General features: G+C 42.6%; 1 protein-coding gene and 2 non-coding genes across 3 annotated transcripts in view; all 3 read right to left on the bottom strand.

The window, feature by feature from the left end:
* Window positions 1–8,127, bottom strand: part of LOC121570072 (protein O-linked-mannose beta-1,4-N-acetylglucosaminyltransferase 2) — a 31,078-nt gene extending 22,951 nt beyond the window's left edge. The window contains exon 1 of the mRNA XM_041881542.2: window positions 7,844–8,127. The gene's annotated coding sequence lies outside the window, so the exon portion shown is untranslated. The remainder of the gene's footprint in view (window positions 1–7,843) is intronic.
* A 2,370-nt stretch (window positions 8,128–10,497) lies between these two features.
* trnat-ugu lies at window positions 10,498–10,570 on the bottom strand. The gene has a single exon. It is a non-coding gene; the product is annotated as a tRNA-Thr (tRNA).
* A 3,764-nt stretch (window positions 10,571–14,334) lies between these two features.
* On the bottom strand, window positions 14,335–14,441 carry LOC121570788. The gene has a single exon (XR_006001529.1). It is a non-coding gene; the product is annotated as a U6 spliceosomal RNA (small nuclear RNA).
* Between the last annotated feature and the right edge of the window lie 2,661 nt (window positions 14,442–17,102).

The following is a 17,102-nucleotide window of genomic DNA, read 5'->3' as shown; positions in this document are numbered from 1 at the left end:
AATCAATTTAAAAAAAATTTGACATTGGATTTTTTTGTTGTTATTCAGTCTCTCACTGTTCAAATAAACCTACCATTAAAATTATAGACTGATCATGTCTTTGTCAGTGGGCAAACGTACAAAATCAGCAGGGGATCAAATACTTTTTTTCCCTCACTGTAAATGGCTTCATGGCCAGAATCTTGAAATATTCCTTTAATATGGAGGAAATTACAGTTTTCTTTCTGTATAGAAAATTATTAGGCAGGCTGTCTAAGTGGTAATTTTCAGGATGGAAAACAAGTTTCTGTCAACTTAAATGACCAAAACGTGATAGAAAGCATGCAGAAAAATTAAGATCTCGTACAACGCTGTGTACTACTCCCTTCACAGAACAGAGCAAACTGGCTCTAACCAGAATAGAAAGTGGAGTGGGAGGCCCCGGTGCACAACTGAGCAAGAGGACAAATACATTAGTGTCTAGTTTGAGAAACAGAAGCTGCCAGTTGAGGACCTTTGAGGCGTCGGTTTCTTTTACCAAATAAGGCTATCTTCTGTATATCACCCCTACCTTTTCACAACTAATTGGCTCAAACGCATTAAGGAAATAAATTCAAAAATTAACTTTTAACAAGGCACACCTGTTAATTGAAATGCATTCCAGGTCCACCTCATGAATCTGGTTGAGGGAATGCCAAGAGTGTGCAAAACTGTCATCAAGGCAAAGGGTGGCTACTTTCAAGAATCTCAAATATAAAACATATTTTGATTTGTTTAACACTTATGGTTACTACATGATTCCATATGTGTTATTTCATAGTTTTGATGTCTTCACTATTATTCTACAATGTAGAAAATAGTAAAAATAAAGAAAAACCCTTGAATGAGTAGGTGTGTCCAAACTTTTGACTGGTACTGTGTGTGTGTGTGTGATATATATATATATATATATATATAATACCATCTTTGAGAACTAACAATCAAAAAGCTATACAGTCAAGGAGAGAAAATTGCCATTCTGAGCACATGCCCATCGATTTTTTGCAGAGGAACACAGCATTAGCCATTGCAAAATGCATAGAATTGCAGGAAATTAGCTCTAAAACTGCAAAATTGTCTCAGCTCCATGCCAAACTGTGTAGAATTACTGGAAATTAGCTTCAAAACTGCAAAATGTTCTCTCAGCTCAATGGAAAAATGTGTAGAATTGCAGAAAACTTGCTTTACAACAGCAAAATTCTCTACGCCAGCAAGATATAGAAGCTAGAAAGGTATGTTAGTGTAACTTTCCTCTTCCAATGAACTGTGGGGATGTCAAAATAATAACTGTCTACCAAATCTCTTCACTTTAAAATGTTGATTACTTCTATTTGCCATTATCATTCACCAGACGTGATTTGATTTTTTTTGCAAACATACGATGAGGGTCCCTTTTCATGACAAGAAAAGTTTGAAAACACCTGGACTAAATCATTTAAAAAAAAATTGAAATGTGTATACTATAGAACTACACTTCTACTAAACAAATGATTAGGCCTAAATAGACATTGACAGCCTAGGTTGTTTGAAAACTGATGTCCTCACATACAGTGGGGGAAAAAAAGTATTTAGTCAGCCACCAATTGTGCAAGTTCTCCCACTTAAAAAGATGAGAGAGGCCTGTAATTTTCATCATAGGTACACGTCAACTATGACAGACAAATTGAGGAAAAAAAATCCAGAAAATCACATTGTAGGATTTTTTATGAATTTATGTGAAAATTATGGTGGAAAATAAGTATTTGGTCAATAACAAAAGTTTCTCAATACTTTGTTATATACCCTTTGTTGGCAATGACACAGGTCAAACGTTTTCTGTAAGTCTTCACAAGGTTTTCACACACTGTTGCTGGTATTTTGGCCCATTCCTCCATGCAGATCTCCTCTAGAGCAGTGATGTTTTGGGGCTGTCGCTGGGCAACACGGACTTTCAACTCCCTCCAAAGATTTTCTATGGGGGTTGAGATCTGGAGACTGGCTAGGCCACTCCAGGACCTTGAAATGCTTCTTACGAAGCCACTCCTTCGTTGCCCGGGCGGTGTGTTTGGGATCATTGTCATGCTGAAAGACCCAGCCACGTTTCATCTTCAATGCGCTTGCTGATGGAAGGAGGTTTTCACTCAAAATCTCACGATACATGGCCCCATTCATTCTTTCCTTTTCACGGATCAGTCGTCCCTGGTCCCTTTGCAGAAAAACAGCCCCAAAGCATGATGTTTCCACCCCCATGCTTCACAGTAGGTATGGTGTTCTTTGGAAGCAACTCAGCATTCTTTGTCCTCCAAACACGACGAAGTTGAGTTTTTACCAAAAAGTTATATTTTGGTTTCATCTGACCATATGACATTCTCCCAATCCTCTTCTGGATCATCCAAATGCACTCTAGCAAACTTCAGACGGGCCTGGACATGTACTGGCTTAAGCAGGGGACACGTCTGGCACTGCAGGATTTGAGTCCCTGGCGGCGTAGTGTGTTACTGATGGTAGGCTTTGTTACTTTGGTCCCAGCTCTCTGCAGGTCATTCACTAGGTCCCCCGTGTGGTTCTGGGATTTTTTGCGATCATTTTGACCCCCACGGGTGAGATCTTGCGTGGAGCCCCAGATCGAGGGAGATTATCAGTGGTCTTGTATGTCTTCCATTTCCTAATAATTGCTCCCACAGTTGATTTCTTCAAACCAAGCTGTTTACCTATTGCAGATTCAGTCTTCCCAGCCTGGTGCAGGTCTACAATTTTGTTTCTGGTGTCCTTTGACAGCTCTTTGGTCTTGGCCATAGTGGAGTTTGGAGTGTGACTGTTTGAGGTTGTGGACAGGTGTCTTTTATACTGATAACAAGTTCAAACAGGTGCCATTAATACAGGTAACGAGTGGAGGACAGAGGAGCCTCTTAAAGAAGAAGTTACAGGTCTGTGAAAGCCAGAAATCTTGCTTGTTTGTAGGTGACCAAATGCTTATTTTCCACCATAATTTGCAAATAAATTCATTAAAAATCCTACAATGTGATTTTCTGGATATTTTTTTCTCAATTTGTCTGTCATAGTTGACGTGTACCTATGATAAAAATTACAGGCCTCTCTCATCTTTTTAAGTGGGAGAACTTGCACAATTGGTGGCTGACTAAATACTTTTTACCCCCACTGTAGCCTAACTTCTGTTGCTACAGGGAATAAAACACACTCTGGATGAAGAGTGAACATAGCCCTTTTTGCTTGACATTTTCTGTGTGAGGAAGTAAAATGTTGCCTTAAGAGTAAAATGATCCAATTGGAGAAAGGTCGCCATAGTTCCCATCATAATCATATGCGTGCATGAACTCGGGCTACAACTGGGAATGCTTCACATTTAAATTCTATTTCTGTCTGGCGTAATGTTACCGCTCCAGCTCTGACTCCACTTCATCAGTATTCAGTCAGTCTCCCTAGAGCTCCCACCCACCACGCTTCCCAGTCAACCAACTTGCCCACATCCACTTTCCCCTAATAGTCCCAAAATCTTTGTTTTACTGAATGCTGCATATAAATAATGAAACAGGCATTAAGAAAAGTAAATATTCCCTTAGAAGGCAGCAGGCAGGCGGTACAGTAAGTAAACATGCTGTGGGATGAAAAACTGTTAAACCAGCCAGACTGGACAACACATTTCTAGCCTTATGTTTCACTTAACTTCTCTCTATGCTTTTACAGTAAAATGGCTTTCTGCTTTTGTCTCTCTGAGAAGCAAAAGGCCTGGAGTAGTTCTGTCTTTAGAGATGTCCCTGGGTGACCTAGTAAGCCCAAGGCACTTTCTCAATTGTCCTCCTGATTCCCCACATCCTCTCTCCTCGCCTCCTTCTCAAAATGCACAAGAGGCTAAGATCCTAGGTTCCTTTGTCTAATCTTCTCCTCCAACGCATTTTGAGGAGGCGAAGAGAGAGGACGTGAAGAATCAAGGAAAGACAACTGAAAAATAGCCCTTTTTCCCCGGAAGCTGAAAAGGCCTTTAAAATAGTAAAGACAATTCAGCATCTGGGTAATTCCACGTTAATGGAATTGCGCTGAGACTGATTTTTCACTTCAAATGTGTGCCAAACAAAAACCATTGATTTCAAAAGTTGAACAAACCATACAACTCTATGCACAAGGACTATGTAAAATCTCCCTCTGTTTTTTGTGTCCACGATTTCCAAAAACTTAAATATCTGCTCCAAATTAACATTCAACGATGTCCGTAGAAAGATTTTGGTGTCAGCTATGACATTGACTTTAAAAAAAATATATATATATTTTGGTTGTTAAACTACAGTAAGTGAAGTGGATTTACACCCGGTAACGGAATTGCGGTAACGGAATTTCATCATGGGTCCCTGATCTGTACTACACAGAAATGCAGAATTATGGATATGAATGTCATTCTCTTCATGGTGATGTATCCTAAATTAGGTACACAAAGGTATAACAATATCCTCCTTTGCATATTTGGGTATTATTCTACACACTGGCTATTATTTTAATGAGCTCTGCCCCCAAAGAAGACCAAATTTGGTTTCTCCGAACCGGACAAAATCTAAACCAATCATAGATGTCCATGTTTCACAAGTTTGGACATCAAAGTACAGCACAGTAGAGCTCAGTAGAGTACAGCACAGTAGAGTAGAGTTCAGTACAGTAGAGTGCATTCGACTACAGTACAGTAGTCGAGTCCAGTAAAGTTCAGTACATTAGTGTCCTCAACTCTAGTGTGCTCTACTGTGTACTGTAGTACTATACTCTACTTTTCTTTACTGAACTCTACTGTACAGTACAGTACTGCCCTGTACTATACTTTTCTGTACTGTACTCTACTTTGCTGTCCAAACTTGTGAACCCAAATGTGGTTTGTGAATATTATGATTTCCCATTATAGCCAATTCAACTGCAGAAATTCCATTACCGATTTTTCGGAAATTCCGTTACCGATCAAGTTTTAATCACAATAATTCATAAACAAAATAGATATCCGTAAAAACACTGACTAACTAACTAATAGGTCAACCTTTATTTGTTACTTCTGTGAACTTTTATTATCTTCCCTCCTAATGAGGGAGAGAAATTAGAAAATATCTTAAAGATGTGGGTTTTTGGTAACAGAATGTCAAGGCACAAGGCAATTTTTCTTAAAAACCTACAGAAGGCAGAAAAATGTATCCAAAGCTTAATATAAAGTGGTGATATTTGTTGGCACAGGGTCTTTACTTCAATATTACTGTATTTAAAAAAATCTATTTCTAATACACTTAGACTATTTCTGGTAGATGTTTCCTAAAAGGATACCCCCTTTCCATCTGTTTGACTAGAGATCAAAGCCTTTGCTTATTCCTAAATGTTAAGATGGAAAATGGTTTTTTTAAATGTATATACCCCTTAATAAAAAAAAAAAAGACTCAGCTTTCATTTGACATGCTCCTATGAACTTCACATGTTGCTGCTCATGGGTCTTTTTACATGGAAATGTCCATCTCCTTTTCACAAAGTCACCAATCTCTTTCATCTATACATGATGATCAAACCTCTGACATTTGCAGTGATGGGAGCAGGAGACAGTAGTGTTTCCAAACTGCTCCTATATGGGTTTGGTTACAAAAGGATGAGCAGAAGCAGCAGTAACCAAGGAGAATGTTGTTACGCCTCTCTCTCTGATGACATCACAGCAGTAGCGTCTGAGCTGAGGCCGAGCGTGCCAGGTCTCTCTATCAGGGCTTGGCTGACAGGCCTTGCACGGCTCCCTACGGTTTTGTATTGCCGTTTGTCTTGGAGATGATAAGCACCCTGATGATGGGGAGGGGGGGAAGTAGCATAGAGCGGAGCAGCCTGGAGATTCTAATGCATTTTAATAAGGCTCCCGCTCCTCGAAAGGCAAACAGCGCTGTTAGTATCTTACTCTGGTATCCCTCATCGCTGACTTGTCCCTTCGGGATCACCTTGGAGATTCCCTCCCTGCTCTGCATCCTCATCCTTTAGGAGGACAATTTGCTCGCCTCTCCGCTCTCACAAAGAACCACTTAATAGGCCTCTCTTCTCTACTGCTTTATTGACTGTGTGCTCCAGGCTCTTATGAGGCATCCCCCTTTGTCATTTTTATTCCTGGCCCAATTGTGGCATGTCAGGTTGGATCGAGCCTCCTAGCGCTCATGTTAGCTAGAGCTACAGCCCAATGCGCAACATTAGCGGCTGTACCATACTCTCCCACTCTCTCTCTCTGCTGGGGACACAAGGTCAACCTGCCATTGTCACAACAACTCAGATGTAATTAAAGCCACCGTAGTCTAAGGTTTCCAATAATTTAAAATGCACCCCTTGAATTTTAAAAGAAAAACACTTATAAATAGCCTAGATTAATTTCCTTAAAAAATCTTCCAGTTTCCTTAAAGTTAACAGTACTTGGTTTGTTTCCAGTCATTGTTGCCCCAGGGGCCCATGAGGAATGGGGGCTGATGCAGCCATTCTGCAGGGGGTAAGGAGAAATGTCACTGAGACACAAGGGAGAAGGACAGAACATCCTCTGGAAACACTGCAGCATAGCACATTAGAATTCAGCCACATGACAGACTCCTAAAAGGCCAGAAAATGAAATACAATATTATGATATAGCCTAGGAGAATAGAATAGGTATCTCGTATATAGGCCTAAGAGGAATTGTGTGCGCATTACACAGATCTTCCTGAAAAGCAGAAACTGAGTAATGTCAATAACACACCAATGAATTTGCTGATAGCAAATAGGCTACATTCCTAATATTCAGATACACACACTTCTCTCATCAATTCCCTCAGACGTCTACTTCATCTACAGGCTGCCAGCTGAGTTCCCATTCATTATAGATGACCTTTCTAACAGAAGTACCAAGGCAATTAAAATTAGGCATTCATATTTAGGACAGGTTGGCTGTTTGACACTGCCATGCTCCACCACTACATCATGATATGTAGGCTATAGCAGCACCCACTCATCTGAGACCAAGAGCAATTGGTGAGAGGTGCATATTTCAGAAGAAGTCATATGATAGCCTACTTTAAAAAATGAATACTTCATATTGTTGGCTAGGCCTATTTGTGAAACTATCAAAAGGGGGATTCAAGTGGGTCTGGGCACGTGTGATGTTTGTATGTGTTGTATTTTTTTACTAATTTTTATTAATTTTGTATTAATTACTTGGTTTGTGATTATCCTAGAGTAGCCAAATCTCTTTAGGTTTACTCAACACCACACAGATGACGAGAACATCAGTCTCTCCAGGATGAATGATTTTAAGGAAAAAAACGTTCAATCCCAGACCAGACAATACTACCTGACCAAACTGTGTTAGAAGTTACCATGAAAGTCATCCAGAGTTGAGTTGAACACACGTAACCCTAATAATGACAATTTAAAGCCAGGACAAATTAGTTTTTACTTCAATGTCTTGTTTAGGCCTAGACAAAACTGTGTGCATGAAGAATCGCGATTGATAACAATGTCGGGGTTCAGATTACCATAGTTATGATTGAACATGTATAGCCTAGCCATTGTAGGAATAAGCTTGATTGATATTCATAAAGACACCATGGGCTACTTAGAAACAACGGTTCCTGTTCATATTTGAAGCCATGGCATAATTTGTTGTCCATGCAAACCGTTATATTCTTGCGTTAAAATAAACTGTGTCATGCAATGAGCAGGATGCATTGATACAGTAGCATCAAGATATCATTTGCCAAGAGCCACAGTGCTTTTGAATTCGAAACTTTTTCCTGAAACTAAAAGTTTTCAAACACAAACACCACATTGAAAACAAGACATGCCCGATAATAAACGTATACATTATTCTTACCGGGGAGTTTCGATAAAACTGAAAGGTATTTTCTTCACGGCAGCAAAAATGTTTCAGCTAAGGGAGCATTACTAGCTCCAGAGCAGATTATCTGCAGAAACGTTCCAGAGGATTGACGCGATCGAATGGAACTCCTTCACAACGATATGCCTCGATGTAGGTGCAACTGTACGAAATACCGACGCATTCATTCATCAAGTTTCAGTTAGACAGTATTTTTTTTGTATTATGTTAGCTGTCAAAAACGCGATTTCGATGAAGCGATTCAGACTCTCCTTGCTATCCTGTCTCCACCCACTGCAAAGTCAAATCTCATATCCAAACCTCGCGAGATGTTATCGGCGCTTTATCCACACTCCCTGATGACGTGACCATAATGACACACCATAAGAGGACATCAAATGATGTCCAGGAATTTGCACAACGATTTGATTGTATATTTGATGGTGACCAACGTATGGAAAATGAATCCTTCTTCTCTCTTGTATTATGTTTATCTTGCATAGACCACTAGTTACAATTCACTCACGTGTGAACTACTTTGTTTTTCAGGACAAGCTATATACACACACATCACAAATTGCATAGAAAATGTTTATATAAGAAAGCATTTGCACATACTGCATTGCCCTGCTCTCCTCATGGCTCCATATTACCTTTGGCATTTCATTAATCACAGCTTGCACCCTACTGACAGGGGGTTAGGAGCTTGCACCCTACTGACAGGGGGTTAGGAGCTTGCACCCTACTGACAGGGGGTTAGGAGCTTGCACCCTACTGACAGGGGGTTAGGAGCTTGCACCCTACTGACAGGGGGTTAGGAGCTTGCACCCTACTGACAGGGGGTTAGGAGCTTGCACCCTACTGACAGGGGGTTAGGAGCTTGCACCCTACTGACAGGGGGTTAGGAGCTTGCACCCTACTGACAGGGGGTTAGACGCTTGCACCCTACTGACAGGGGGTTAGGAGCTTGCACCCTACTGACAGGGGGTTAGGAGCTTGCACCCTACTGACAGGGGGTTAGGAGCTTGCACCCTACTGACAGGGGGTTAGGAGCTTGCACCCTACTGACAGGGGGTTAGGAGCTTGCACCCTACTGACAGGGGGTTAGGAGCTTGCACCCTACTGACAGGGGGTTAGGAGCTTGCACCCTACTGACAGGGGGTTAGGAGCTTGCACCCTACTGACAGGGGGTTAGGGGACATTACTTTTGCATTAATCATGCTCAATCTCTAAATAAACGGAGTGGCTGCGTTTATACCTTCTGTTACACACACACACACACACACACACACACACACACACACACATACATATATATAAATACATACATACATATAAACACAACATGCAACAATTTCAAAGAAATCAGTCAATTGAAATAAATTCATTAGGCCCTAAATAAATCTATGGATTTCACATGACTGGGAATACAGATATGCATCTGTTGGTCACTGATACCTTAAAAAAAGAGCACACTTCTCCATTGTGCCAGTGGCCATCGAAGGTGAGCATTTGCCCACTGAAGTTGGTTACAACACCGAACGGCAGTCAGGTCAAGACCCTGGTGAGGACGATGAGCATGCAGATGAGCTTCCCTGAGACCGTTTCTGACAGTTTGTGTAGAAATTCTTCGGTTCTGCAAACCCACAGTTTCATCAGCTGTCCGGGTGGCTGGTCTCAGACGATCCCACAGGTTAAGAAGCCGGATGTGGAGGTCCTGGGCTGGCGTGATTCCACGTGGTCTGAGGTTGTGAGGCCGGTTGGACATACTGACGAGCGGGGAGTGAAACAACTGCTCAAGTACGACTACTTTCCTACTGCCATATACCATAATACATTGATCTCTGCCAGAAAAAAATAGATGAAAATAAAATGCAGAAACAAAAAAAATCTGTAGTTGTGACATGATCAAATACAACGCCATCCACAGACTTCACACATTCATCTCATATGTCAACATTGACGCATTGGTCTCTCAAGCGAGGCCCTTCCCCTGGGGACAAACCTCCACACACTCGTCCCCACCCCGGCTCCCGACCCAGACATTGAAGATGTTAATAAATATCTGTTTGTTATCTGCCCAGAGGTGGAACAGTAGGCTACTCTGGTGAATTTCAATGATGTGCTGTCTGTCCATCAAATCGTGCGGTGTTGAATGATCACTGAGACGCAAAATAAGTTGTATGTTATTTATGGTTAATACACACATTGTTTTGCTCCAATGCAATGTGTAGAAAAGGCTGCATGCTAGCGCTGCCGGAGCACAGGTCAGCTGGGCCAAAACATATGACCCCTCAAAGAAGGCCCCAGCGAGATCTGAACTCAGGACTCCTGGTTTACAAGACCAGTGCTCTAACCATTGAGCTATGGAGCCATGACTGAAGCTATAAAAACCAGTAACTCGCCACAAACATTTTACAATAAACCTAGATGTTCTTCTGGGTGTTTGTGAGAGTGCTTGCATCGATAATGTTAAATGTTAACATGTTAACCTGATAGATATGTCATGTCTGTGCTGGCTGTTCTGTTGACACTAGGCATAAGCTACAACAACAATGTCATTCTTCACAAGGCATGTATACATGGGGAGCAGAATTTAACACAAATCGGGATTGTACTGACCTGGATTAAAACATATGACCCTTTATTCAAGGCCCCAGCGAGAATTGAACTCGCGACCCCTGGTTTACAAGACCAGTGCTCTAACCACTGAGCTATGGAGCCTTACCTACTAACACCTTGAGCCAACAGGTAATTTACATATCCAAACGGACATTGCCAATTCATAGACAGAAGGCCACACCTCATGCCACTCACTCTACCACACTCAGCTGTTAGTGCAGTCTGGCCCAACCAGCTAAACAGGCTGTTAGCATATGCAGCAGTCACCTACTCTAGGCTTGAGTATCTGCTGGTTTTCAGTCTTTCCGTTACACAATGATCTACATGAGATTTAGACCAGAGAAACATAATACAGATTTTTACATGCCAATTGGATCTGTGCAATAAAATACACACACACACCTCATCTCTGTGGCACTGCCAGGACTTGCCACTAGACAGCAGCAACAGACCATAAAATGCATTGCCATTGACAGAGAACAGATACGCCTACAAATGATCACTGCATTTTATTGTCTGTTGCTGCACTCTAGTGGCGAGTCCTAGCAGTGCCACAGAGAGAGAGCTTGAGTTTATCAGTCACACCTGCAGGGTTGAAGACATAAAAGCAGGGTATAGTGAAAATCTTAAGATCCTACAGTGCAGGTCAAAGGGAAGTGAATTAAACAATAGCAACATAGTAATAATAATTACATATTTACAACTGTAACATGATAAATGTCCATTGGGTGGGGCCAGGTTAAATGTCAGTTGAGGTGGGAGGGGGAAATGTCCATAGGGGGAGCAGCAAGGGGGGTGACTAGTGGTGGCTATTCAGCAGCCTGATGGTCTGGGGGTAGAAGCTTTGGCCAGTCTTTCAGGTTTTGCCATGATGCTCCTATACTGCCCACGTATGAGTGATGGAAGCAGGGAGAGTCCTCCATGGCTCAGGTGGCTGGGGTCCCTGAGATGGTGTGTGTGTGTGTCTGGGCCTACCAAAAGACATGCGCCGGTACTTTGGCGACTAATACGTTTTGGGCTGGATGTGTCAGACTGAAGCGGGAGGTTAAAAAATACTTAGTACTCGCCAAAGTATCGGAGCATGTCTTTAAAGGATAACTCCGCCACTTTTAACATGTCAAATCAAATTGTATTTGTCACATGCGCCGAATACAACAGGTGTAGACCTTACCGTGAAATGCTTACTTACGAGCCCTTAACCAACAATGCAGTTGAAGAAATAGAGTTCAGAAAATATTTTCTAAATAAAATATAAAGTAACAAAATAAAATAACAATAATGAGGCTATATACACGGGGTACCGGTACCGAGTCAATGTGCGGGGGTACAGATTAGTCGAGATAATTTGTACATGTAGGTAGTCCAGGTGGCCATTTGATTAATTGTTCAGCAGTCTTATGGCTTGGGGGTAGAAACTGTTAAGGAGCCTTTTGGACCTAGACTTGGCGCTCCGGTACTGCTTGCCGTGCGGTAGCAGAGAGAACAGTCGATGACTTGGGTGGCTGGAGTCTGACAGTTCTTTGGGCCTTCCTCTGATACCGCCTAGTATATAGGTCCTGGATGGCTGGAAGCTTGGCCCCGGTGATGTACTGGGCCGTACGCACTACCCTCTGTAGCGCCTTACGGTCGGATGCCGAGCAGTTGCCATACCAGGCAGTGATGCAACCGGTCAGGATGCTCTCGATTGTGCAGCTGTATAACTTTTTGAGGATCTGGGGACACATGCCAAATCATTTCAGTCTCCTGAGGGGGAAAAGGTGTTGTCGTGCCCTCTTCACGACTGTCTTGGTGTGTTTGGACCATGATTGTTTGTTGGTGATAGGCCTGATCACCGACAACGATGAGACAGCCTATCACTGGTGTGTCGTAAACAAACTGAATGATGGTGTTGGAGTCGTGCTTGGCCACGCAGTCGTGGGTGAACAGGGAGTACAGGAAGGGACTAAGCGCGCACCCCTGAGGGGTCCCCGTGTTGAGGATCAGCGTGGCAGATGTGTTGTTGCCTACCCTTACCACCGGGGACGGCCGTCAGGAAGTCCAGGATCCAGTTGCAGAGGGAGGTGATCAGTCCCGGGGTCCTTAGTTTAGTGATGAGCATTGTGGGCACTATGGTGTTGAACGCTGAGCTGTAGTCAATGAACAGCATTCTCACATAGGTGTTCCTTTTGTCCAGGTGGGAAAGGGCAGTGTGGAGTGCGATTGAGATTGCGTCATCTGTGGATCTGTTGGGGCGGTATGCGAATTTGAGTGGGTCTGGGTTTCCGGGATGATGGTGTTGATGTGAGCCATGACCAGCCTTTCAAAGCACTTCATGGCTACCGACTTGAGTGCTACGGGGCAGTAGTCATTTAGGCAGGTTACCTTCGCTTTCATGGGCACAGGGACTATGGTGGTCTGTTTGAAACATGTTGGTATTACAGACTCGGTCTGGGACAGGTTGAAAATGTCAGTGAAGACACTTGCCAGTTGGTCCGCGCATGCTCTGAGTACACGTCCTGGTAATCCGTCTGGCCCCGCAGCCTTGTGAATGTTGCCAGTTGGTCCAAAAGCCTTCTTAAACCCCAAGCCATAAGACTCCTGAACAGCTAATCAAATGGCTTCCCGGACTACATGCATTGTCCCCCACCACCCCCCACCCCCTCTTTTACGCTGCTGCTACTCTGTTCATTATCTATGCATAGTCACTTTAACTCTACCTACAGTGCCTTGCAAAAGTATTCATCCCCCTTGGCATTTTTCCTATTTTGTTGCATTACAACCTGTAATTTAAATAGATATTTATTTGCATTTCATGTAATGGACAAATTGGTGAAGTGAAATGAAAAAAATAACTTGTTTCAAAAAATTCTACAAAATAAATAACAGAAAAGTGGTGCGTGTATATGTATTCATCCCCTTTGCTATGAAGCCCCTAAATAAGATCTGGTGCAACCAATTACCTTCAGAAGTCACATAATTAGTTAAATAAAGTACACCTGTGTGCAATCTAAGTGTCACAAGATCTGTCACATGATCTCAGTATATATACACACACACCTCTTCTTAAAGGCCCCAGAGTCTGCAACACCACTAAGCAAGGGGCACCACGAAGACCAAGGAGCTCTCCAAAACAGGTCAGGGACAAAGTTGTGGAGAAGTACAGATCAGCGTTGGGTTATAAAAAAATATTCAAAACTTTACATCCCACGGAGCACCATTAAATCCATTATTTAAAAATTGAAAGAATACGGCACCACAACAAACCGTAGTATGCAATTTTCGGGGACAACTTTTGGCTCTTGAGCGCTACTTTCAGAACTACTGGCTAAAAAGTATACAAAAGTACCGGAATATCCCTTTAAACTATATGTACAGTGGCACCAAATGTTCCAATACAATAACATTCTAAATGTTGATACTTTCGGTGCTTTTTAAAATACTACATCTTAATCTTGGTTGCCAAACTCACACAAAAACAGAGACAAGCCTGGGCAGGATAACGAATAGCTTTAACACGGGAATAGTGTAAAACACAAAAACAAGTTGAATCTTACATCTAATGAAGGAATGAATGAGTCATGGGAGTTCTGGTCCTCAGGGGCCTCAAGGAGGGAGCTGGTGTTGTCCCCCGTGTTGTCACAATTAAGAGTCACAAATGTATTAACTCACAGCCTGTTTGCAATTATATGGTGTTGTTTAGTCTGGGTATCAGTGATTTACTGTCTAAATTGGTCTGGGTTTAGTTCAGCTGTCCTGTTGCACTTACCCAATATGACCACTAGAGGGTACCAAACATCCACACGAGTGCCTGCTTTCTCCACCACACACTGAATACAGAAAACACAATGTTTTAGGTCTGAAAAATACAATTCTAACCCCCCGGGGGAGAACAGTTGAAAATGCTTCTGGTTATGCGTGTCATCCTTGCGCAGGGGCCATGCTAATTTTCTCTGTATCGTTCCAATTTTAGTATATGTGCTGCCGAAGCGAGCACAAATAGTCAATCTTTACAGACCCTGCTTATAGGACCAGTCTAGACTAGCAGTCTCATTAACGGTTAATCTCTGGAACCACCCTGATTACTTAAAACACACAGTCAACCACCACTATACACAAAGCACTTTCAGAGGTACTATCTAAAAGATTCTAACAGTTGCCTTTCACCAAGCAGGAGAGCAGGCTGGGGGTTATGTAGAGTAGCGGGCCGTGCTGGGCCTCTGATTGGTGTCGTCAGACCAAAACCAGGCTGTATCCCCCCCTCCCTTCCCCAATAACACTCTTTGCTAGGCTAGAAGAAACTTAACTGATCTTAAATCTGTATCTAGTGGCTGCTTCTACATAGAGCTGTGACGGGTCAGGCTTAATGTGTGCTTTGAACTCTTTCACATCTGTAAAACAGCAGAAACTCTTACCAACAAGGAGGGGAAACTAAACAAAAACATTTGTGCTAAACACTCACAAGTCGCCGTCTTGGAATAAATAAATAAAGACTGTCCTCTTTCACGTCCGCTGGTGCAGTACTCGTTTTGTCCGCCAGATGGGGCTTCAGCCACAGCAAATAAGACTTGGGGGTGCGCAGAGGGCTGAGAAACGCTGTTTCACCGAACCTACGAAACACCTTACCAGAAAGTCAACAGTCTGTTGACAACAGATATACATTTTATTAATTTCTCACGTTTGACATCAACACATATCTACAATTTAGAATAAATGACAAATTATGGTCAAATACAACAACAACCATGTTTTCCCAGACTAGTCTATATATTAGAAGACAAAGTTGAAAGTAGAAAAACTGACAGACTTCAAAATGGAGGGGAGTGAAACAGTTTTCATAAAATGGGTTGCACTTTAGATTACAGCAGCACTGAATAAAGTGGTGGTAATGACGTGGCAAGTAACAAGTTATAGCTAGCTACTCCCACCGAAGTGCAGCGGAACGTGTGTAGCTAGTAGGAAGTTGCCCCAGTATCTGTGCGTTAGAGATGTCGACGACGAATATCGACATCTCTAAAGCACAGATAATGGGGCAGCCTGAAGGGAGATGCATGGCCATAACATAGTTAACTTTGGCTTTTTCAACAGCAGTAGCTATAACACAGGTATTTTATAAAACCAGAGCAACTGACCTATAAGTTTACTTTTCGCAAGTATATCACTTTCGAGGTGTGGTTCTGGTACCTACTAGCTCGTATTTGTTGATAGATCACAGCATCCCAAATGCGCTGTCATCAAAATTGCCTCTTGATAGTTCAAAGCCAATCAATGCTCGAGGCGCCCTACCACCGCAAATTGTCTACATACACCTGGAGATAGTTCAAATAAATAGAGCCTCCTCTGTATGCATGCATTATGCAAATATCCATGTACACACTACGCCTACACACAAAATAAAATGTGGTGGTTGTTACTCCATATGACATTTGAGAACCACGGTAGATGGTTTGAAGAACGTTTTTGAGTAGCCATTCTAGAGACATGTTTCTCATATCAATGCGCCATACTATATTCTATCTGCCATTTCCAGAATGGCAACGTGCAAAAACAATGGTATTCCAACCACTCAGACTGACTTCAACATTGAAGGATCATACTTGAAATATTGATGTCATCGTGAGAACCAATTTTCAACATAGATGGAAAATATTGTAGAATGTGTTGAAAGCAACAAACTGGGCAGCAGCCCCTGTTGGCAAATTTATCTACAGTTATTTATTCCATTCTAAACCCTATCCTGGCCTGCATATATCCACTAGATGACCAAAAGTATGTGGGCACCTGCTTGGCGAACATCTCATTCCAAAATCATGTGCATTAATATGGAGTTGGTCCCCCCCTTTGCTGCTATAACAGCCTCCACTCTTCTTGGAAGGCTTTACACTAGATGGAACATTGCTGCGGGGACTTCCATTCAGCCACAACAGCATTAGTGAGGTCAGGCAATGATGTTGGGCAATTAAGCCTGGCTCGCAGTCGGCATTCCAATTCATCCCAAAGGTGTTCGATGGGGTTGAGGTCAGGGCTCTGTGCAGGCCAGTCAAGTTCTTCCACACCGATCTCGACAAACCATTTCTGTATGGACCTCCTTTGTGCACGGGGGCATTCTCATGCTGAAACAGGAAAGGGCCTTCCCCAAACTGTTGCCACAAAGTTGGAAGCACAGAATCGTCTAGAATGTCATTGGTCACTGCCAGATGGTGAAGTGTGATTCATCACTCCAGAGGCAGTTTGGAACTCGGTAGGACAGACAATTTTTTTTACACGCTACGCACTTCAGCACCCTGCGATCCCGTTCTGTGAGCGTGTGTGGCCTACCACTTTGCGGCTGAGACGTTGTTGCTCCTAGAGGTTTCCACTTCACAATAACAGCACTTACAGTTGACCGTGGCAGCTCTAGCAGGGCAGACATTTGACAATCTGACTTGTTGGAAAGGTGGCATCCTATGAGCTCTTCAGTAAGGCCATTCTACTGCCAATGTTTGTCTATGGAGATTGCATGGCTGTGTGCTCGATTTTATACACCTGTCAGCAACGGGTGTGGCTGAAATAGCCACACCCGTTGTTGAAGGGGTGTCCACATACTTTTGTATATATAGTGTATGTTTCTTGCTTTTGTTATCATGGGATGTCATGGGACGGATGATTTGCGGATTAA

Source organism: Coregonus clupeaformis, chromosome 28, assembly GCF_020615455.1.
Source record: "Coregonus clupeaformis isolate EN_2021a chromosome 28, ASM2061545v1, whole genome shotgun sequence".
NCBI classification, from domain to species: Eukaryota; Metazoa; Chordata; class Actinopteri; order Salmoniformes; family Salmonidae; genus Coregonus; species Coregonus clupeaformis.
Note: the sequence above shows the minus strand (reverse complement) of the source record. Positions and strands in the feature narration are given on the sequence as shown.